This window comes from Cygnus olor, chromosome 23 (genome assembly GCF_009769625.2).
Source record: "Cygnus olor isolate bCygOlo1 chromosome 23, bCygOlo1.pri.v2, whole genome shotgun sequence".
Classification (NCBI taxonomy): Eukaryota; Metazoa; Chordata; class Aves; order Anseriformes; family Anatidae; genus Cygnus; species Cygnus olor.
In genome coordinates, this window is record NC_049191.1 from 3157667 (window position 1) to 3182210 (window position 24544).

Below are 24544 nucleotides of genomic sequence, written 5' to 3' on the forward strand. Positions count from 1 at the left end.
TAGGAGCGGCTCCCCGCTGGGGGCAGGACGGTGAGATGTGTGCGCAGCCGGGGTCTGGCAGGTGCTGCTGGCACATCCACGTGCTGACCAGGCAGGGCTGCTCGGCTCTGGCTCCCTTCGTGTCCATGCATCCCTTATAACAAGCCCTGCAACATCCCAGCAGGAGTTTGTGAACAAATTGTTGGGAGCTGGGCTTTAGCAGCGCTGGGGCAGGATGCTGCTGGCACCTTCTCCCGTTCCTGCACCCCGACCATGGCCCTGTGCACAGCAGCAGGTCACTGGGGCTCCGTTCCCAGACCCAAAGGGTTGACCAACCAAACCCCATCCCCGCTAATCACCTGCCAGCTCCCCAGCTGCCGCAGCCCACGGTTTGCTTTCGGGAGCCGCGCATCCCTCCCAGCCCGGCCCCTCCCGTGCCAGCAGCTGGGCTCTGGGGACACGGCGGTGACAATGCGCAGGCTGTGGTGGTGCTGGCTGAAAACTAGATTTACTTCTTTTTAATTTTTCTGCTGTTCTCTGTTCTATTTTTTTTCTATTCTGTTTCTACATAGAGACAACTCAAAACCCTTCCCTGGCCCTTATAATAAAAAGCCAGCGGCAGAGAGGCCATCCCAAGGCTGCCAGGCACCTTGCACTACAAGCACCCGCATGTAGTTGCTCTGAAATTTGCAAAACGCAGCTCAGCTGGGCTGACATTTGCTCGACTGCATGCCTGCCTCAGGATTTGTTTTTTTATTTCATTACATTTTGCTTTGTTTTCTGGAAGGTTGCACCTGAAATGGTTCAGTTGCATCTGAGAATGATACTAATGGAAGAATTTTTACAATGCCTTAAAAAAAAATATTCTGGCAACCCCCTTTCTTGAGAAGCTCTCATACTTCCATGCCCTGAACCAGAGGATTGAAATTTGGCAGAGAGCAACCTTCATGTCAGGGATGCAGTTTTTGCTGTCCTTTTGGAAAATAAAACAATACTTGGCCAAAGCATAAACCTCTGAAAATATCCTCACACGCTCATCAGAGAGATGTTGTCTGCCACACTGACCCACTACAAACTCCAGTCCTTCACCCATCGGCATTGACAGCATCGTGCAGCTCCTGGGCAGCACTGGGCATTGCCGGGGGGAAGCGGGGCAGAGGAGAAGCCCCCGCTCTTCCCACTAGAGGCTGGGCTGTGCCTGGTGCCTGCTCAGCACCCAGCTCCTCCCAGCACCCGCAGGGTGATGGCTGCTGCCTTGATGGGTGCTGCTGGGGCCTGGCGCTGGTTGCTTGGAGCACGGTGACTTGTCGTCTGGGTTCAATTCGCTGCCTGCTGGGTTCCAGGCAGGGCTGTGCAAAACCGAGCTCCTCCCTGCATGTGCTGAGCCAATTTCTCCATCGCCCCTGACCCCAGCCAGCCAGGAGGAATGGGATGGCAATGCCCGGAGCACTGCACCCTGCATCTGGCACCTTACACCATGCGTCCCGCACCCTACACTCCACACCCTGCACCCTGCACCCTGTATCCTGCACCCTACACCATGCATCCTGCACCCTACACCCTGCACCCTACACTCCATACCGTATATCCTACATCCCTCACCCTTCACCTTGCACCCTACACTCTGCACTCTCCATCCTGCGCTCTGCACCTTGCGCAAAGCACAATGCACAATGCAAACCAAACCCTGCATCTTCCTGTCCCCTGCACCCCTCATCCTGCCCCCTGCACCCCACATCCTGCACCCCGCATCCCTTATCCTGCCCCCTGCACCTTGCAGCCCTGCATCCTATACCCTACACCTCCCACGCCACACGGGGACAGTCCCCTATCCCAGGCAACGAAGCCTGGGCTGCTCCCCACGTCTACTCCCCAGTGTCCCCAGCTCCCCAGCGCTCCCAGTGCCCCAGCAAGCCGGCGCTGCTGGGCTGTGCTGGCTGCGGCGGAGGGCAGCATGGCTCCTGCTGTGAGCGTGGTGAGCTCAGCCCGCGGCCCAGCCTTTGTTTTCCTTCGCCTGTTCCCGTTCAGATGCAGCTCGGCCCCAGCCCAGCGCGCCTGCATGAGAACCCTCTCCATCTGAAGCCGCTTTCTCATTTAAGAAAAAAAAAATATTTTGGAAGCTGCCGCCTCCCTCCCCTTGCCAGCGAGTTTAGGGTTTCATAAAGCCCATGTGGTAATAGGTTACAAATGTACCTATCAGTTTTACATTTGTTTTCATTCAGGCCTCGTGAACGCCCCGCAAACCCCGGCTGAGGCAGGGAAAGGCCGGCCCTGCCCTGCCTGCTCCTTCCCTCGCTCCTCTCAAAACAAGGCCACGAGTGAATTGTTCTTCCATAATCTAAACCAACACTCCTCCCCGGCAAATTGGATTTCGGTTAAACCCTGTGACTTATGTGCAAATCCTCGCAGCCGATCGCCTTGCGCAAATCTCCCCACGGGGCACACGGGGGGACAACGGGCACGTGGAGCCGGGGCCTGCCCAGCTGCCGGCAGGTCTGCAGGCGTTGCACCCATGGGTGCTGGGCACTGCAACCCCACGTCTGGCCACTGCAACCCACAGGTCATGGGCATTGAGCATCATGGTCCTTGGCATTGCGCCCCAGGTCCTGGGCATCACACCTTTGGCTCGGGGGCACCCCCAGGTTGTGGGCATCGCCTCTCTGATAAGAAAAAGAAAAGTAATCCCAGTGACAAGACAAATGGCAAAGTCTTGAGTTCAAAGAGCCTCATTTTGATGTCAGAAATTCAAAATATTAAACTTATCACGGTAAAAATCTCAGCTCCAGCATGGCAGGCACTAGTGAGATATCATAAAAGATATCTTTCTTCCGAACGTTTTAGAACTTTTGAAGATATAATAAAGTGCAGCTCTCAGATGAGTCAACCAAACAGGTCTTGTTTGGATCATGTGAAATTGAAACTAAGCAAAGTCACCCATTTCTAATTTAGTTACATGGTGATTACATGGGTTCTCGGCTGAAAAGCAACAAGGACTTTTATTTTCTATGATGAACGAACATTTTTAGTGTCTGGAGTAGCAGCTGTCACACAGCTTGTTTTTTCGCCAAGAAAGTAACTCCGAGGGGAAATATTCGTTTTGGCTCTCCTTTTTTTTTTTTTTTTTTTTTCTTCGTGATTTTCAGATTTGGGACAGGAATGTGACTGAGTGAACCAGCTCTGGGTCGTGCCTTCGGAGCTGTTAAGACATGAGCCGAGCTCGGCGCGAGCCCCAGCACTTGCAGCGCTGGGAGGGGGCGTTATAAGCGATGCAGTGCAGCCCTCTCAGGGCGTTATAAGCGATGCAGTGCAGCCCTTTTGGGGCGTTACAAGCAATGCAGTGCCTGCACAACGCCCCTGAGCACCACGTGTGGAAGCAGCGGGGAAGGAGCCTGTGGACGCTCAGGTAAGGACCGAGGCACAGCCGGGATGTGCAAGCTCAGTGCCCGGCCATGGTTTCGGGTCTTTCTGTTTGCCACAGCTCCGCAACACCGGGGCAAAAGCAGCAGCAATTAGTGAGACCCACTTCCTGCACAATTCTTCGGTGATATTATCGGGTCCTCTGTGATTGACTCTGCCGCGGAGAGTTCTCAGATGGAAAAAATCTATTTAATTTTGTGGTCTGTTAGCAATTTAAGTTGAAGAAGTGGTGTTCGGTTCTATTGTTTTCAGGCTGCGATGTTCGTGTGAAAGATTTCTTTGATTCGGGGTGCTGCAATATACGAAGGAAACTCCGCGCTATACAGTAACAGCACATTTGTAAAAACACAGATAATTGATCAGGAGCTGATTGGTAGCGAGATACCAATGTTGTTGTTTGTTTAAAGGGATGTCATCAACTTAAAAACCATGTTTAATTTATAAGTCACTTCGCATGCTAAGATTGGAGAGGTCTTGGAGCACTCTTAAAATGACTAAATGAATGAGATCAGAAACTGGTATTTTTCTCTCTTTCACCCATCTTCTGGTGTGCTTTTCGCTGCATCTTGGCCGTGCCCCGCGTTCCCCTAGCGTGCAGGCTGACACGCACAGACCTCGGGGGAAATCCTCACCGTTGTAAAACCAAACACATGTGTGCAGCCCTGCCAGGGCGGGCCCCGTGTGCCCGGGCAGCTCTGAGGGCTTCTCCCACACCTTGTGCCTCACCTTTCCCTTGGGGGCAGCAGGGGGGCACGCTGCTGCAGGTCTCCCAGCCTCCCCGCAAGGCTTCCAGAGGGCCACGCAGTTTAATCCTATCCCTGCCTCCTTTTTTCCCAATCCCATATCTGGTTTGCATTAATCAGCTCCATTGTTTTAATCAGAATATCTCAAAGATGAGCAGCAGTGGCTGCAGTTGTTTCTCCAGAGCCTCTTCCCGGGTGTGGGAAAGCCGGTGCTGGGCTGCTGTGGGGTCCTGTGCCCATCCTGCTGTGGGGTCCTGTGCCAGTCCCACCACAGCAGCAAACCCAGTGGGGGGCTCATGGGGAAGCAGCAGGGCAGCAGCGGGGCTGCGGGAGGGAGCAGGCGAGCTGGGCAGGTGGAAGCAGGAAAGGCAGTGCTGCTCTGGGATGGGGCTCCTATCCCCTGGTCCCATCCACACCAGCCCTTTGCTCCTTAACCTGGGGATGCCCAGGGCAGAATTATTTCCATACTCTTCAAAATTGCATATTTGAGGGACGTCCATCGCATCTGCCCACCCCCAGACTGAACAAGCTGGGCCCTTCTCCCAGTCTCCAGACCCCAAACATTTTCCCAGCCGGGTCCATCTCGTGCTGCTCCCCAGCAGGCAGGCAGGGTGGGCGATGAGCTGGGACCCCCGGCTTTGCGCAAGGCGATGGGCAGCCGAGCCCCAATTCCCAGGGCTGCAATCGCAGCCGCGCTGACGGGCTGTCCAGCGCACTCTGCTTTTATGAATTTGATTGAAGCAGGGAAAGATCTCACTTCATCCAGCCCCCGGCTGAATTACGAGCAGCAGTCCTGGGGCTCTACTCTCGTAAATGAAATACATGCTGCGATGACTGCTCCATTTGCCAAGAGGCTGTTAATCGGTGACCCAGCGCAGTGCTTATAATCTGGTGTTTTCCTGATTTCACCAACCTCCTCCAGTAGTTTATGAGTACCAAGCGGTACCAGAAGAGCCCCTCGCTGCTGACACATGGTAACACAGAAAAAGGCTTTTTTTTTTACACGGGCAGGCTCAGCTTTCACAGATTGCTCGTTGGTTTGGCTGCTCTTAGATCCCCTTGCAGAAACACAGCGAAACTTCTGCCTGCTCCGCCAGCCACAGATGCCACAGGGGTCCACAGCCTGGTGGCTGTGACGTGTGCCACCGGGGCTGGGGACCACATGGGGACTGCAACCATGACAGTCGACAAGCCAAGGAAGCACTGAGACCTGCCCAAGGATGAAATGACCAAAGTACAAACAGGACTGGGCCAAAACATCCCAGCTGCAATTTTACCTGCTCCAACAGCATCGCATCCACTGCATTCACTAACAATTAGCATTTATTATGCTTTATTAGCATAGGCGCTGATGTAGCACATAAGGCAAACTGAACTTGGCCCACTAGCTCCACAGTGACATTAAGCAAATCTGCTTTTTATTATTATTTATTTTATTCATTTAATGAAGCAACAGGGACAGCTCCATAATTAAGGTCAAGCTGGGTTTTGCACTCAAAGTAAAACTCTCATTGCAAACTCTCCCTGAAACTCCACCACTTTAGAAAAGAAAAGAATGCCGCTTCTGAGATTTTTACAAGCAAGCCTCTTAGGTCAGTAATTTCAGTGGGAATTTTCCTGAAGGGGAAGATTTTGTATATACCAGGATCAAAGGAAAGAAAACCTCTCAAGTTATGAAGAAAAATGACTAAAAGTGTCTATTAATGCTAAATAATAAAAATTGCTTTTTTTTTTTTTTTTAAACTAGCCATTCTGCTAGCTGGGAAAGCAGAGCAGGGGGTGGAGGTGAGGTGCACGTGTGTGCAAGGGCACGTGGAAGCAGAAAGGCATCGGCCAGATCTTTCTGCATCGCCCTCCTGGCTGCAAGGAGGGGATGAGCTGGGCTGCTGGCCCCAGCCGCATCACCTAAGGGTGCGTGGGTGCAGCACCTTCCATCAGGGCTTTCCAAAATGAGGGGTTTGACCCAGGCCAGGCGTAATCTTGATTTAATCCTTACGAAAGGTCAGAAGAGCAGGAGAATGCAGCACACTAGTTCCATGGCAGGGGGTTTGACCAGGTGATTTTGAAGGCCCCTTCCCACCCAAAACACGGGTGTCCCTCGTCAATAAACACAGGGAAAGAAAAGCACGTTCCCTTGCCAAACTACATAAACACTTTTTGGTTAGGGCTGGAGCATCCCTGTGAAGCCAGCACCAAGGGGCACGGTGCTGCTGCCATCCCCTGGTCTGCCTGCACTCCCCAACGTGCCCTATGGCAGGAATGTCACCAATGTCACCACTGTCCCTCGGGGCCGTGCTGGTGACACCTGTGTGAGAGGTGCCTGTGCCTGTGCCAGGCACCTTGCAGCAAAAGGGGAAGGGGATGGGGCAATATACCATTTAACAACACCTTTATTAATAAAAAAAAGAGCATTATATTGGCCTGTAGTCCTCTTGAAACTTTAATAAAAGCTGAATAATAGTTTTTCTTTTCCATTTTCTAATGCTGACCTGCACTGGAGACAGACCACGACTGCTTTTAACCTGGCTGGAGGCACACTTGGTGCACAGGAGGTGGTCCCAAGCTGCCTTTGTCACCCTGCAGCGCGTGAGGATGTCCCATGCCTGGCCCCATCACACAGCGATGTCCCACCAGCCCCACGAGGTCCCACCACACCATGTCCGTGCTGCTCCTTTCAGCATGTGGCAGCGTAGCAGTTGGGATGTCCCTGTGAAAGCAGCATTTTTTTTTCTTCTTCTTGGAATTCTGATTAGCTGCGCTTGGTAGAGATGATGAGATTTAACACAATGCAGTTTTGTAACTTTAATGAAACACAAAGATCCACCAGCATTCTGGAAACAGATATCCAGCAATCGGCTCAGAGACTTTCAACAAGGACACACACACACACACACACGCATGCAGTCTGGCCGCGCTCACAGCTCTGCCCTCAAGTCCAGCGCTAATTCTCCTGCCTTTCATCAAGCCCTTTTGCAACACCAACTCATTTTCCCTGCCTCGCTCCCCACGCTGCCACCAGACGTGTCGCAGGGCTCCCTGCTACTGCGAGCCCCGCACCGTCCCGCTCCCGAGCAGGCGCTGCCAGGAAACAATTGCATTTCGGCTTCAGATGGGATTAATCGTAATCTGTTTGCATTGGCCTTAAATTCTCTGGAGGAGCTTTAGCCCTAAATGCAAGCCAGGCGGGGGCTGCGCTGCAGACCTCTGCGGGGCCCCCACTGCCTGGCCAGCAGCGTGGCTGCAGGAGGACCTGGCTTAGAAAGATGCTAAGGAAATGTATGCCCAAAGGTACAAGGAAAAGAGTGATTTAGGCTTAGAATTGCCTGAAATTCTTTGTCACTGGGTTTCTTAAAATTCAAGTGTGCAGCTAAACCTGCAGTCCCCAGACCTCGGGGAGTTTTCTGCATGCTTTTTTTGCCTGCCTCATCGGGTGTGTCCTGGCTCTCTGATTTATCCGACAAGAAAAATTTTTGAGCTGTCATATTAAGATAAAGAGATTTATTTTTTCCTCATATCATTGCACCTCTGTGTTTTTTCTCTCTGTCTGAGGACTGCTCTGCTCCTCCTGCCCGCAGTGTGCTAAGTGTGCTTGGGCCCCCGCTGCACTCAGCCCTCTGGGGCTGGCACGGTTGTGTCCGACAAGCTGGGATTCCCATTTGGAGGAAAACCTCTGGGTTTTGTAGTGTGAGATCTGAGAGCAGGGAATAATGCTGCTGGGTGAGCGGGCTTCACTTAACCCTTCCCGAGGCTGCGCAGGGCTGCATCTGCTGAAGATAATAATCACAGTATTGCTCCCAAAAAATTCTTTAAGCTTATTAAAGTGGCTTCATAATCTACCTCACCTGCTGTGGTTGGGCAGCAGGTGAGAAGTCCCAGCCAGGAAGGAGCTCTCATTCCCAGAGACAAGTTAACGCTAAAATCTTGCTACTAATTTTGAATCCAGCCTTCAGAGAGGCATTATTTTCATACAGAGATGTCAAGAAAAATGGGACAATCATTATTCAGCGGGATGTAAAGACACTCCACTTGTGCTTTTCACATTTTTCTTATCCATTTCACAGCACCATACTGAAGTTGGCAAAGCAAAGCGTCGTTTGTAATCCTAAAATCATTTTCTGAGTGTGGGACCCTCCTCAGACCGGCCAGATCCTCAGCTGGTGTTAAAGGTGCCACTCTGCTAAGGCCAAGGGCTTCATGTTGGCAGACATCAGCAGCTCATCTGGCTCAAAATTTAGGTCCTTGCAAATATGGGATTGTGCAAACCAGGAGAGGAGAGGGACAGACGCAGGCGAAGGCAGGGGAAGCTGAATGAGACTGGGATTTGTGCATTTCTCCATGCTCTGTTCTACTTAGACTTAATGCCCTCAAAGCCTGGCCATGCAGCTGCATGCAGACTTCCAGATCAAACCCCACACTTACTTGGTGGAAACAGCTTGATTTGCCAAAGGATAAAGGAAAATGTTTTCCATTAACACATCTAACACCCCCATTAGTGCATTCTTGGTTGTACTCAAGTGCTAATGAGATTTCACTCTTACACCAGAGGAGGAGATGGCAGTAATTGGGGCACGTTTCATTTGCACGGCTGGAGAGGCTGAATTAATTGACTGAGATTAACCCTTCTGCATGAGACACCAGCTATCCTGGACGGTAGCAAGGAGGAAATTAGTGACTACTGCAGTGATTATTAGATGACTAATAACAGGTGCAAAAACAGGTGAAAATGAGCAGTTTTGCAGCAGCAGTGCTAGTTTGTGCATCCCACCAGGGAGAGGGGCATAGAGACCAGAGGTGCATGCAGGGGTGTTAAAGCAATTTTATTTCATTCTCTAAAGGTTTTGCACATGCAAAAATCCCCTTTACCTAGGGAAACTCAGGGCTAGCTTGGGGAATTTCTCTCCTAGGGCAGCTCTCCCACTGCCTAGGAATGCACCAGGAAACTTCCCTAGTCGGACGCAGCTCTGGAGAGAGACACGTCTCATCTTAGCAAATGAGAAAAAGGCAAAATAAGGTGAGCAAATGTTTTATTTAATGGAGGGATTAATTGCTGACATCTGTGATAAAAGCTCAGGGTTTCTTTTGTTTTGTTTTTTGTTTTCCAAAGTGGAATTTGTTTCTATCTCAGGATGAAGCAGGGATGTGGGGGCAAATTCTTTGGAGAGTCCCTTTGAGTCCTATCCAAGGAGGATAGCGAATAAAATGTGGCACATGTTAAACATGTAAATGAGGTACTGATTTACTGATTTATCTGTTTCTCGCATGAGATCTTCTTTGGCTGCATCAAAATTACTGTATTATTTATAAGCCTTAAACATTTAAAATTAGATGTGTGGTTTTAAAACAAAACATCAAAACCTTCATGCAAACCACATTGTTTCAATAAGAAATTAGATTAAAAAAAAGCAAATTGAGAATGTTTCTGTGCTGGATCAAACCTGCACCTCATGTGGTTCACATCCACGTTGGATCCATTCTGCAGGACTGGGTTCTCTTTGCAATGATTTGCAACAGTGAGCTCAAAATAAACAGATCTGGTTTCATTCAGGAATATTTCCTTGTTATTGAAAAGCATCATTTTCTACACTGTCCCCTGACATTTCACGGGGAAATACTGGAGACTCGTAACGCATCTGAGACACCGGAACACCCCGCTGGAGCCAGCAGCGCTGCAGCAGCTGCTCTCCCCAATGTGCAGCCCAGTGCTCGGGAGCCACAGTTGGTGCTGCTCTGCGCTGGAGCAGAGCTGCCATGGGGATGAATTTTTGCAGTATCTCTGCTTGTTTCTTGGTACAGCATCGTCTGTGCTACCAGCTTGGTCAAGGCTTGCCAGCTCCTGTTTTAGGTCGTACAGCCACCAAGAGCTGATGGTGCCAGCGGGTTGTTGGCTTTGCTGTGAAAGTCTGCTGAAGGTAAAGTGTGTTTCTGAAAGGAGCTGGTCCTCACGGAGCCAGCTGACAAAGGATTTGGAGGAAACTGCAAACCAGGGCTTGTCACTTCCATTTTGTCCCGCAGAGCATGATGCTCATCTACCTTCACCAAAGAAGATGCTCTGAGCTAATGAGTCTGGCCTTGTGCTGGGGTTGGGGTCCCCTCTGGCTGTAGGAGAGCCTGTAGGTCCCACCCCATGGGGGCTGCCATGGCCATACAGAGCTGGTAGTCTCAGAGGAGTGATGTGCACTGAGCTCAGCATCCATCGGCTTGAGGTTTTGACGTGCTGGTGTATGGCACCCTGAGGCTGCGTGAGAGATGTGCTGCAGCACGTACCCAGCAGACACTATACCTGACACCGTATCTCATCCACCACGTTGTGCAAGCAGACGCTTGGACATCTACGTCATGGCTGGAATTGTTCACCAGAGGTGAAATAAGTCTGCCCTGGGAGGGTGAACCACTGAGCTGCGTGCTGGAACGTGAATGTGGGCAGCCTCCCAGCCCCTCTGCATGCCCCTAGGTCTGGAGAGGACATGTGGATGCTCGTAGTCCAGCTTAATTCTCATCTCAGTCCCCACCATCACTCCCTCCCTTTCCAAAACCAAGATGAAGAGTAACTATTGCAAGTACCTTGCTGATTTGCTTGCTTGTAAGGGGTTGGCTGTTGCATACTTTTCCAAAGCCAGGCTAGGTCTGCACCTTGGTGATCAGAAGAGCAGGGCTGGGGCTGCTGTGGCCTCAGACCTTTTAGTGAAGCTGTGAGAATCATGCCTTGGAGCATCGCAGGGTCCTGGATTCACTCACACCACAACTTCCAGCTTCTGGCTGTTCCCGCAACTTGTGCGTTCTTCAAACGGGGAAAAACGCCGATGTCTCTCGCTTACTATCACGGGCCGTTGCCCCAGCATCATCACCCCATAAACATGTCAACAGTGAAATGCAAACCAAATTACACTGGAGAAGCACAGCCATAGTCAGAGTCATGTTAGCCGGGTTGCCGCTCAGCCTGTAATTGAAACTGAAACGAGAAAATGGTTGAGAGAGGCTGAAGGACTCCAGGGCTCCTCGTCATGGGGTGAGGCACAGCTCAAGGTGTGCTGGGACCCGTGCTGCACCTCTTCACAGGCTTGTGTCCCATGGTAGTGATTGGTGTTCCCAGCTCATGGGGAAAAAAGTTACAAATTTGGGGAAAAACCAACATCTCCATCCAACCACAAGGCCGAGCAGCCTGATGGCAGGCACAGAAGCGGCACGATGCACTGCTCACTGGGCAGCCCCTTGGCTATGGCAGCAGCAGCACTCAGCTGTCCCACAAACAGCAAGATGAAGTGCTGACCCACAAAAAACATCAAGCGAAGAGGCAGGCTGCTCTCCAGGCTGCCCTCTGCATGCTGGTGGGTCTCGCGTGCCGCTGCCCGTTGTCATCGTGGGGTCTTTGTCATCCTTTCTTCGCTGACCCTGATGTATCTCCTCTGCTCTGAGCCCCATGGTGGCCAGCAGCGTGAGTCATGGCTGCCCTCCGTGGCCCTTCCCCTCCATCCTTCTCAGCACCCAGAAAACCAGAAATCTTACTGGAGGACAGGAAGCATTTGCTAACACCCCATTTAATGCATTTTTATTTTATTTATTTTTTTTTTTTCAAAGAGCAATGGAGGAGTTGAGGGGAAAAGCAAGAATTGCAGGAATTGCTCATTCCATTTCCTGTGGTTTCATAATTTTGTTGCTTACCAATTTTGAATTTCACGAAGCTTGTGGTTTCCCAACAGCCTTCGTCTGTGGGGAGGATACATTTCAGTAGCATACTGAACTGACATGAAATTCCAAACAAAAATAATATGACAGCAATTGGCATTCTAAACTATGTGAAAAAGAAATACAAATACCCCGCTGGCTGAGTTTGGCCCAGACGAAGGAAGCAGAGCAAAACATCCCAATGTCAGCAGGTCGCTTCTGAGCCGTCAGAAACTGAGATCATCCGAGATCCTCGGTCTCCATCTACATGTGAATTATGGCCAAGGGTGGGCCGGGGGGGTTGCAGCCACACCGCCCCACAACTGAGCGCTGGCTCCCAGGAGCGGAAAGCGCCCGATTGCATGTTGGAAAACCACCGCGTGTTTCCACTGACCGTGGGTGCTGGCAGCAGCCAGGTTGCAGTGGGTGGCAGGAAGGAAGCGGAGGGGGCTTTGGTGTGGTTTTCACCCCCCCAAATGAAAAGAAGAGGTTTGCACTTGGCACCCTCTGGCTGTGTTTCTCTGCCCCTTGGGGTGTGCCCGCAGCCTGGTGCATGGCTCTGTGTTCGCAAAGCTGGGTTGTTGCTCCACGGTGATCCCAGGGACGACGATGAAAGGCAACCAGGGAAGAGAAAAATATCCTGCTAAATAAACAGAGGAGCAGGAGTGTGCTCTGATGATGCTTTGCATGAGCATGGGCAGAGACATCACGATGAGCAGTGCTGCTGAGCCAGGCTGGGGATCCTCTGCGTTGGGAGCTTGTGCGGAGGAGCTGGGTGGGTGCTCCAGGGAAGCTCCATCCTGCTGCAGCCCAAGAGGGGCTTGGGGATGCCAACAGAGGGAGTCCTGGTGGCCTGGGACCAGGTCTGTAATGAATGAGACCCTCCGTGATGTTCCCCACTGATCTCAGAGGCTGCAAGGTGAGCCTTGTGCAATCCCACAGTGCTGGGACAGAATTAAAATCTGTTCCTAAGTGTCCTGCTGGAACAGTCCATGGATCGCAGTTGATTAGATACAGTAATAGCTGCTAACATCCTCCTCTGGAAACTGCTGGAGATTTAGCTTGTGTTTATTGAAAATAAACTCTCAGAGGTGAAGAGAAGCCTATTGGTGACATGAACTTGCAGTGAAGAAAATACATGTGTGAGCTCAGAATTTATAGCCTGCCTCCATAAAGCTGTCCAGAATCTGTGGATCTTTGCTTTAGATACTCATGTTAAAATAATTTTCATTCTGTTAAATGAAAAGTGCTTTAAGTTTGGCAGGCCTGTGCTGCTCATGCTCTCACCACTTCATAAATAATTCTTTATAATAACAGCTCAGAATAAAACAAAAAAAAAAGGGGGGGGGGGGGGGAAGGGGGGCCAAGGTCTGCTCCAAGCTCTCCTTGTCGGCTGTAAATACCTCTCGCTATGATGTCAGCGTTGCTCTGACAGCGTATCTGCCCAAATCACTACCACATGTGTAGCCAGGGGATGTGTTTTACCTGGACTTTCCGCTTACTGAGTAATGTGGCTCGCAGTCCTGGCAGCCCTCTGACGTGGCTCATGGTTCCAGGCTCCTCTCGATTTTCCTGTTAATCAGTTACTAATAATGGACCAGGCTATTTCATTGGATCATCTTCTTTCTGCTCTCCCACCGTTTTTTCATCCTCTAAATAAAAATTGTTTCACACTTTCCCGAGTGCCTCAGATATGACTTAATTCAAAACACGCAGTCGCAGGAATGGGACGAGGATGAGCACTCTTCGTCTGGACAAAAACCAGAGCCCACGTAAGGACAGAGAGTGGAACAGCCCTCCTCTGCGAGGGCAGGGAAGCAAGTGTCAAGAAACCAACTCCTCCTCGCTGCCGAAGAGGTGCCCAGCCATTTGAGGCTTTCCTACAACATTACAGGACTGTCCTGGGTTGAATCTGTGGCTGGAGACGCCCAGTTGGTGTCCCGTGGACTGCTAAGAGGCACCAGATGCGGCTCGGGGAGGCTGGGAACACTCAGTCCTTCCCTCCCTGCCGGCCAGTGGGCAGAGGCAGCATCCTCCCAACATCTCGAAATGTTTGAGGACGTGCAAAAGGAGCCGGGGGAAGTCACAGCCTCCCGCCGTATCCACCGGCAGCGTCGTGCTCTGCCACGTGCCCCGGCTCCTGCTGGCTTGCAGGCAGCCCGACCGCACTGGTCCTACTGGCAACCCAGGGATTTTAGGTTCAGTAAAGCTTCTAATGACCCTTGAAAATTGTTTACCAGCCCTTGAGGGGGCCAAATTAATGAAATCTGCCCAGATTTCGCATGGGTGTGACTGAGACCAGGGAGGAACCCACCGGTCACCCTGCAGAGTAGCCTGTGGGCTGAACGTGATCCCCTCACTCTTTGGATGCCTTAAAGAGGGCTTTTTCTCCCTGCATGGCTTTGTACCCATGATTTTAATTAGTCTGCTCTGTGAAGTGGTTTGGGGATGCAGCTTGTATGAAAGACACAGTGAAAAAGAGCATAGTCTGGTACTAAATAGCAGGAGGACGTGTCCACATGTGGCAGATGTTAGTCACATTGCCGAGCCCATTGTCTGCAAGGGCTCGGTCACATACTGCCTGGCTCTGCAACCACGAAAGGACAGGAGACAGCTTGTGAACTGAGCAGGCGCTAAAAAAAATGGAGTATTTCAGCCAAAACCCTTGAGAAATACGTGTATAATAGCCCTTCGCTAATGTCTAAAGGCAGCAAGGCATTTCTTAGTGCGTGCTTGCCTTGAATCCTGAGCTCTCTCTTGCTTGCACCTCCTCATCCAAGCTGAGCTGATGCTCCAGGGTCGTGAACTCCACTTTGGTTGATGCGGGTGCTTAAACTTAATGGTATGGGTTGGTGTTTCCCAGGGCAGGGCGAGGAGGCCTGAGGGGCTTGGGATGCTCGGGGGCAGGCTGGCCCCCAGCCATGAGCTTCGTTATCCAGCCCAGCCACGGCTCAGCCGGCTTTTGTGTTAGTGGGAGGGAGATCTCTGAGGATTTGGCTCAGAGCAGACAATGATGCCATGAGCGCAGAGTTCTTCTCCGTGCCAACTAGTCTAACCTAATAAAAGGGGGAAATTTCCACTGACCCCAGGGGAGCAGGATGGTTGAGACAGAAAAAAGAGGTGGAAAATTATTTATGACAGTGTAATTGCATTTGAGACAACTTGTGTCCAGCCAAGATTCCACAAGAAATTTAGGAAAGAACAACTTTAGGTCAATCTGATTTGTTGTCCTGTGCGTGGGGGGGTAAATTTCCCTTGTGAAAATTGGGCTTCGTAACCATATAAGAACTCATAATCAAAATTAATGTGGAAAATAAATTGCTGGCTGGCATCCCTGTCAGCGATGGACACTCACTTTAACTCTGCTGTCCTGAGACTGCTGCGTGTCTCAGCCTACCCAGCCCCACCGAGCTGACATTTTCCTTTGGTTCCTTTAAAATCTTGTTTTATTGTCCCTGGGGCTGGAGGGAGGAACAAAAGGACGCCAGCGCTCGGGGCAGGGCGGCAGGAGCTGCGTAATCCCAGCTGGGAGAGGAGGGGACAGCTCACAGCCCGGGCCGAGGGCAAGGCACCGCTGCTCCTGGCTGCCTGCCCTAACAGGGCGATGCGTGGCGCAGCATGGGCGCACTAGGGCTGCACCTCAGCTTCCAGCCGTGGCAGATGCCGGCCACGTTTTCCTGACCATGCTACAACTCTGCTCGGGTTTCTCAAGCATATTGAGCCTGGCTGGTGCTCCCCTACCAGTGCTCAGAACCCCAGTTTCGAAAAATGGATATCTGCTTCTCCTTAGCTCCAGTTGCAATTTTAAGTCTTTAATGGTATCATATTTTCAAGCCTTTTTATTCATTTCCCAAGGAAGCTAGAAACCTTCATTTTTCTCAAATAAAGGTAAGAGTTTTGTGAACTCTCGTGAGTCTCCCCGTCTCTGGATGCATTCACTCGAGTCCAGAAGTTGGAGCTTTAAGGAAAAAAACATTGGTTATTGCAAAAATTTGCATCTTTGTAAGGTCAAAGGCTATTTGCTCTCTTTCCCAACAGAGAAAGGAAAATTCTGAGTCCCGGGTCATGCTCAGAGATGCAGTGCTTGGGCACTGGAGGTGCGGTAGAGAGGTTATGAGGATGTGACCCAGGGATTTTAACCTGGCTCCATTAAAGAATGTGCTGCTAATTCCAGTGGTTAATTTTATTATGTGTCATTTCCCTCCATTATTTGGTTCAAAAGATGAAGACTAAACGTAGATCTTAAAATTGTCCAGATTTCAGATATTGCCCTTGGGAAAGCTTCAATCTCATCTTTTGTTTTCATTTAGTTTTTTTGCAGGTCTGCAAATGTGTTTGTTTTAATAATACAGCTGCAGGACAGATTAAAAAAAGCAAGTATCGCTGGCATTTAATATCTCTAATCCAGCAGTAAGACAAGCCTGCCGACTGTTTGCTTAATGTTTAACATCCCTTTCTGATTAAGCAAAAGGTTTGAAGTGATTATAGTTTATTTACAACAAAAGTGGACTTAAATGAGAGTTAATTCCTCCCCCTCCTCCCTCATTGGGCCCTTTGCCAGTTACCATGTGTCTGCTCTGCTCCCTTTTCAAGAGCATCCACAGAAGCCAGGGCAGATGTTTCCACCAGGGCCCTCCAAGAAGGGCTTCTCCCCTGGGTGCTGGGGGTGCTGGCTGCCCCCCAGCACGTCCTGCGTGCCTCCGTGCCCAGCCGTGGAGAAAGGCTGGCAGGGACAGGAGAAAATCCCTGCAGCTGAGCACCTTCCCAACTGAGCAGGAGCAGGATGCTGCCCTGCACCCGGGGGACAGGCAGTGCTGCTCCCCCCAGTCCCAGTTTGGCCCAGCTCCACTGCGCGTTCAAGCCACTTGTGTGCCAAGCAGGGAGACCCAGCTCATGCTGCCGTCAGCCTTTCTATGCCCTGTTCCATCTCCGGCCTTTTTGCCTAGCTATCCCCCTGCCTTTGGAGACATCAGCTCTCAAAATGTCTCATCACTGCTGCACAGATCACTGTTATCAAAAATACTAAACAGAGTTTGATTTCTAATCTTTTTTTTTTTTTTTTTTTCTCCAACAGAAATCAACATTTGCCAGAATAAAAATAAATAAATAAAAAATAGCCAGAGGAGCATCATCCGGGGGCTGATTTCCAGTACCATGCCTGGGACTGCCTGACACCACCCAGCTCCGCTGCAGCTCACGGCCGCATCCTCACCCAGAGCACTCATGCCAGGGTCTGGTGCAAGTCCCAGCCACGGGGCTGTAACGAGATAATTATTCAGCACTGTAATTGCATCCAGTTGGCACAGAGTTCTGGGTACCTGACAGGTAACCACATCACTGGTATCTCTCTTTGCAGCCTCCTGCAAGGTTGTTGCGGAGGAGGCGATGCTCGCGAGGAGGAGGAGGCAGGGAGGCAGCACTGGGTGACCTCGGTGCTTTCCTCCCTGAGGGACAGGTGCAGTTTCTGTGCTGCTGGGAATCTGGTCGGTCTCGGACCTCTTTGAGGAGCAGGAGGGTCAGGACAGAGGACAGCAGTACCACTCACTGCCTGGGGGCTTCGGCTTCACGCCCGCTGTACGAGCGCAACTGGAGACCTTCGCTGTCCCCGTCGGACAACTCATCATCCCCGAGCGCGGAAAGCCTTATTTGCAACTTCCAAAGGCCTCATCTCTTTGCTAATTGGAAGTAACTTTCCTATAAAAATGTAAAATTGCTTCTCCAAACAAAACGTCCGGCGCACGCTGCACGCTGATGTGGTGAAATGCTGCGAGCGTGGCGCTGGCCCGAGCCGGCGCAGGGGTCGGGTGCTGCGGGGCAGGGCTGAGCTCGCCAGAGGTTCCCGCACTCCCCAGCTCCGTGCACACAATAAAGCCCCACGGGAGCCCCAGGGGAGACTCGCCGACATTGCCTGTATTACTACCTAGAGGATCAATGGAGGCCCCAGCTCTCACCGGCAGGGAGTGCGAGGAAGAAAGGCACAAAAGCTGCCGAGAGTGAATAAACTCAATTAGATCGCTGTAATTGCAACAAGAATTAGTGTGGGGGTCGGGCACATGTGCCGTCTCGGAGCAGTAATTAAAAGCGCAGTGTTTGCCGTGCTGGGGAGGTGGCCTGCTGGGTCCCAGCAGTGCCCTTTGAAAAGCTCCATGATGGAGCTTCTAGGCTGGATAAATACAAATGTCAGTGCCTCGCAGCCCGTGGGGGGACTCTCAATCCACAGCCCAGTGGGAGAATCCCCTGCTTTACATTCCCAACAGTTGGGCTAATTTCAGAGTCAGGCTTTGATGTGCTTTGGGGAGCCCTGTGTGCTACACACTTTCCCAGCGAGGCGCCCCCTCCCTTTCTCAAATGCTTTATTAATTTTCTCCTGTGGTTTTTTTTATCCTCCCTTTCTCTTGGGCCCGCCTGCAACTTCTCCTTTGTGCTCACACAGCGGGGTTCATAGCGGAGAATTTATATCATTCTGAAATATATATAAAGAAGGGATAAAAGAGAAGATGTAGGAACCTGCGGAGACTTTAGCAATAATCGGTCCTGAGAGCCAGGGTCCTCTTCCTCCTGCCACCTCCCCGCGCGGCTCTGCTAACACCAGGCCTCCCGGCAGTCGCAGCGCCGGCTGCAGCATGGCTGCTCCTCCCCTGTCTCCTCCATCAGTGGGGAGACGGGGCTGACTGATGCCCAGGGGACACAGAAGTGACACGGCTGTTAATAACCAGGGCTGCTGGAACACCAGACCGGCCGTGCAGTGGGCAGGAAGGCGCAACCAAGTCTTCCCAAAATGGTTTCTATGAAAAGCCACGCTGGGGGTGCCTCGGGGAGCAGCCCACAGTCACCCAAAAGCACAGGGGAATGGGGTAGGGGGAGACGGGGAGGGGATAAAGCCCATGGGGCTGCTCATTCCTGCATGTGCAGGTGCACGCATGGTGGCCACAGCCAAGGGGAGAAAGTAGCCAAAGGGAGGAAGTAGCCATGGGGCTGCTGCACCCACGGCATCCGCTGGCTGTTGGTGGGGCTGCTGGTGGGCAGGCGGTCACGCAGGCACAACTCCTGATGCACCGGGGCAGGTGTGCCCAGCACAGCACCCTGCCCATGCTCATCCCGTGTTATCCTCATGCTCCTGGTGCTCTCCAGGAGCATCTCATGCCCACCAGGTGCTGCGGCCATTGGGAGCATCACTGCCGGTTTGTGCAGACTCACGGTGCTTGATTTTGCCGGGGCCAAAGCCCCCCTGTGCTGCCCCAGCCCTCTCCCCTCGTCTCCCCCCCCCATCCCACCCTGCTGCTGGGCGATGGCGACATCCGCATGCCGCAGCGAGCAGCCCAGTGCTGCTCGGCTCTTGCGAAGCTGGCATCAAGCTCCTTTCCTGTTTCTTATTATCAACTGAATTTGGCATGGAGGGGATTCTCTCCCCACATCCCGTTGGCACACAAAAGGCTCAAAAACCAGCAAAACCATTGTTTGTACTTGAAGGGTGGAGACCAGGGTGAAAAGAACAGCATGTTTTAGAGCCCAGAGCTAGGAACCATTAGAGCATCTGGAACAGTTAGTGGGACAGGGGCGTTACAATTAAATAAAAATGGGTGATTACAGAACCGTTCCCTCGCTCTGACATACACAAGGGAAGCAGCGGCACATGCCTGAGCATGCACTTAAGGGGATTCCTCTCCTACAGGCCCAGAATAAATGGGGTTTTTCATCTGGAAGGCTTGAGGTCAGTGCGACTGCCTCGCGAGGGACGGAGGAGTTGCTGCTGCCTTTCGCCAGCTGCGGCCATGACAACGTGCAGACGCGTTTGCCGCTGGAGGAGACAAAAACGGGTGCAGGGAAAGGAGCCATGATCCTCGGGGCCAGAGAGGCACAGGAGCCCTGGAGCAGGAGCATCGGCTCACGCTCAGCCACGGCTGCAGCCGCTCACTCCTCCGCACAAGCCAACGGAGAGGCTCTCGCAGCTGCCAGGCTCCCCCACCTCTCAGCCAGCCTCCGAGAACGCGGGGCGTTCAGCCTTGGCTGTCAGCTTGCAGCTGGGATGGAGCTCCTCGGCCAGAAATTGAGCTTTCTCTTTTAATAAGTCCCTTAGGAGCGTTCATGCCCCGTCCCTCCAGTTCCTGCTATTCAGAGGGAACTGGCAGGACTGGACAGCTCAGCTTTCGCAAAGATATACAAGTCCTGCAGAAAAAAAAAAATATTAAAAAAAAAAATCCTACTGTTCAAGGACCTCAGCCCTGTCCCCTAAAATATGCTGTTTTCATTAAAACAGTGAAATCGGATTTCAAAAAAAACAGGATTTGGATAGCGGCCCTTGATTTGGGCCTGATGAACAAGATCCAGAAGCAAAACAAAGACTGTTTCCACAATGGTTGGAGGGAAAGGGAACCAGTCCAATTGCAAAACTTGGATCCTGGCACCGAGGGAGTCTTTGTGTGCAAGACCTGTGGCAATGGATGGCAATGACTTCGGGAAATTCAATACTCGCCCAGCTCATAAACAGAAAACAAGGAAAATAAACTTGGGCAGATGGGAGGAAGCAGAGAGCCAAGCCGTGGATTTCTGCGAGGTTGGACAAGAGCCCGGCCGGCCGGGGCAGCGGGTCCGGGCTGCACGGTGCCGGGCGCTGCGCGGGGCTGGGGGCACGGGGAGCAGCTCCTGCCTGAGAGCCTCAGCACAGCCCCACTGCGGTCCTGAGCTGCGAGATGAAGCAGAGGGGGCACAGCTGCAGCCCCCACCATGGGATGGAGCAGGAATGGTGTCCGTGGCCAAGGGACAGCCGTGGCTCAGCCCCTGCGGAGCGCAGTGCTCGCCCCAGGGCGCAGTGCAAGGCGAGATCGCCTTGTGCTCTTTCATGTCGAAGCCCGGGAACGCTTGGCTGCTGCAGTGGCAAGGGTGGGATGACAATTGGAACAGAAAAGAAAAGAAATTTCTCTGCCAGCCCCTTCCTCGCTCTCTTTGGTGCATCGTGCAGCTGGACTCCTCTCGTAAACTCCTGCGATTGTGCGACTTCCCCGTGCAACGCCTCGCCTCCGCGCCGCTACCTCATCTTCTGCCTGCTCGCGGCCTTTCAGCGGAGGAGATCAAAGATTTATCTGTAGGATGCCTGCAGGTGGGAAGTTATTCCTCTTCAGGTGAAACCATTCATTTTATTCACTGTGTGCCAGAACAACCACCCTCGCAGCACACACAAGACAGAGACGTGACAGCTGAGGATGCGACACGAGCAGGGAAGGGCTGTGACGGGATGAGAGCAGCGACTAAAGGTTCAGTGCAAGAAATGACTTTTGAAAAAAGGTTCTGAGAAACAGAAACGATGACTCCATAAAGCCTCAAACGCCCTGCCAGATGATGCTGCCTTGTTCAGAAACACAAGAACTGACTGTTCCCTTTTGGCCACAGACAAGAGGAGTCAGTATTTAGATCATTTATGGGCCATAGCGGGTCAGCGGAGATATGAAGTCTGTGGGTTCATTGAATTCCCTTGTTGCCACAGCCCCACATTTGCAATTACAGATTCATGAGGCTCTGCTCCCCGCCTGCCGCGGAGAGCTGCCTGCAAACACGTGGCAGGAGGAGAGCCGCTCGCCCTCCTGTGCCACGCCGGGCACTGGGGACTGGTGCTTGTGACAACGGGACACCAGAAATAAACCCAAATCCGGTGCTGGAAGCTGCAATCGTCACAAAACTTTAACGCACGCCTCCCCGGGCGAGCCGCCACAGAAGCAGTTTGCGTGTAGGGAAAGCCTATGGTATTTTTATGTCCTGACAAATTTTCATTCCTTTGGCACAGAAAGAGAAACAGCGTCCTCCCCTCAAATTAGGCAATTATCATTGTTTATTTCAAGTTTTAAACTACTGGCTCATAAAAGCAAAGCAACCAAGAGCAGAGAGGCACGTCTGAGCCGAGCACACTGCAAGGCGGCACAACCGCCGGCTGCAGCAGCCGGGGAGCTGGGGCTGGGGGTGTCCCCGTGTCCTCCACCTCTTCCCAGACCTGAATGCTCTCCCGTGGGGCCAGCAGACATGGGGGCTCGTCGCAGCAGCCCAGTGGCTGCCCCTGGTGTGCCCATCGCAAGAGGGTCCTGCTGCTCGTGGGGGCTGGCCACCCAGCCATCACAAATTGGGGTCTGTGTTGCCACCTCCTGCTTGGCAGCAGGGACCAGCTGGCATCTCTGTGACAAAAGATGTGATATCAGTGTCCCCTCCTCATCACCCTGAACAAATCTCAGCTTCCCAGCAGCTTCCTCAGGTCCCTAGGCCAGTCTGAGCAGCATCCTCAGGGCTCTGCCCTGCTCCACCTGCCAACATCCACGCAGGAGACGTCCCAAATTCTGCTCATGTGTGTACCACCCCACCAACTTCAGCACTTAGGTCAAGGAACAGAACTTGGCTGGCCCTAGACCTTTAATAATCATGCCATGATGAAGTCTTTGCCTGCCTGAACCAGAAAAATTAGACTAAAGAAATCCAAGCCAGCCACCTACTGCTCCTCCTTGGAAATTCATAGAAGCATCTTTGGTCTGATCTTTGTTTCTGACAAAAAAATGGCGTGAGAAATACTAGCGATAAAATACAGTGGATACTTTGTTAGAGAAAAAAAATCATAAATCAGTATGAGAAGCACACTTGAAGCAGTATTTTAGAGGAATATGTCAGATACACTGGCCAACCACTAAATTTCACAGGTTCAGTTTAAGAACTTCAGGAGATTGCTGGCATTGCCTGAAAGGGAGAGGAAAATTATAAACACATGTTTCGGGCTCCGAGTGAGATGCAGAAATCTGGAGGATAATCCTTATTGCTATTCAAGATAGAACCGAAGAGCCACAATAAAGAATTCCCTTCACCTTCCCGCGGAATGACTGACTGTAATCTTTAATGCCAGCGAGATGAAAACCATTTCTTTCGGGTGAGCAGACCTGACAGTTTATGACGACGTGGGTATTGCTCAGACCTCATCTGGCCTTTTTCAGCCCACGTTCCCAGCCGATCTCCTCCTGCACCGCTAGTCTGCAACGTTGCATAATTGATCCTGTGGCTGCGAAGGCAGATCCCACACCCCGAGGGATCCCTGGGGGGTGATGTGTGCCGTGGGGGGAAAACCTTCTGGAGCTGCCTCTCCGCCAGGAGGAACGGGGTGTGGTGTGGTGTTGGTGGGCAGAAGGCTGCTTTGGGGGGCAGAAGAGATGCTTCCTGTGGGATGCAGAGAAGATGGAGCCTTTGGAAAGCTCTGGAAGTGAAATCAGGCAGGGGGAGGTGGGACCCAGACTGGATGGGGTCATTTTGGCTGCTGGGACAGGCTCGCATCCAGATTAAATGGAGGGAGGCCAGGATGTGGTCCCGAAACCCGCCCGGAGCCCCGGAGCTCTGCTTAGAAATCAGCATCTTGCCTGGGCTGTGCGACGCAGAAGCAAAGTGCTCGGAGCCCGAGAGCAGCCGTGTAGACGCAGTGGAAAAGCCAAGGAGCACCGTCTGCACGGGCTGCAGAGCTGGGAGCCTCTGGATCCAGGCAGATTGTTACTATACTTCAGATTATATAAATAACTTGCTGAATAAAACCACATGTGACCACATTCTGTTCTCCATCCCTCAGTGCTCTGCCGACAGCACACAGGCTTTTGCAACACTTGTTTACTAGGGAGACTGTATATAAAGTGAAAATAATTTGCTAGGTCTTATGTTTCCACTTTAATTCTCAGTGTATAAAAAAAACCTGTGAATTTGCTAATGGGCTTTGAAAATGTATTTTTAAAGCTAGGGCAGCATGAGTCGGTGAGTTGTTACAAAGGATTACAGAAGGAACAAGGTTTGCTAAAAAAATTATTCCCTTGAGAAAATCTGTAACAGCTGAAAGGCCAGGGCCTGTTTCTTTCCAAGAAAATAAACACACTTCTGCAACCAAAATCAAGTTTCGTTTCAGGTATGAAGCAAGCTTGTTTGTTCTTTAGTGTTTATGTACTCCCCATAGGCTTTGGTGTTTAGTTTAACATGTTTGAAGGCCAAACACACACTCACAAATTCCCTCTACAAAGGAAGATTCCTGTTGCATCTTTAAAGCACACTTTTGGACAGAGATAAATGGCTACAAGCTTTGGGAACGTTAGAGCCAGATGGTCAATTGAGATCTCTTTGTACATTTCTGTATTTCACTCCAGAGTTGATCTTGCATAAAAAATATTTTTTTAGCATTTGCTATGACTTGCAGACCTGGGGAAACCTTCTGGAGCAGAAGGATTTGCAAATGCTCCATGCTGAGGGGTCACAAACCTTCGGCTCACTTTTTCCTGGTCATTAAAGTCTACACTCTTTGGGGGTTTTCCTACCGGGGTAATTGAGGGCTTTTGATTTGCTGGGTATTCTCAGTTAAACGATGCCCATGTGCGCTGAGAATAGGTGAACCTGGTGTGAGCACTGCATTTTTCCAGATAGTTTGTGATGATTTCATATCTGCAGCCTAAGCCTTCTGCGAAATGGTGAACATGTTCTGAAATTCTCTGCAACATTTGCAAACTCTTTATCCAACAGACAGGAGTACAAGTGGGAAGACATGAAGAGATGATCAGAATCATCATTTTACAAGTTAATTGTACAAGAAACTAAGCACAGGGCAGACTCTCAGCCGCACTAAGCTGGCGTGTCTCCTGGCTTCGGAGGGTTTTACCAGCTTCCCCCTTTCAGTGGCCACCTCTATTTCTGGTCTGGGGAACGTCCTTGATTTTCTGCATTGCTTTAATTACAAATAGCTTGATTTGCTT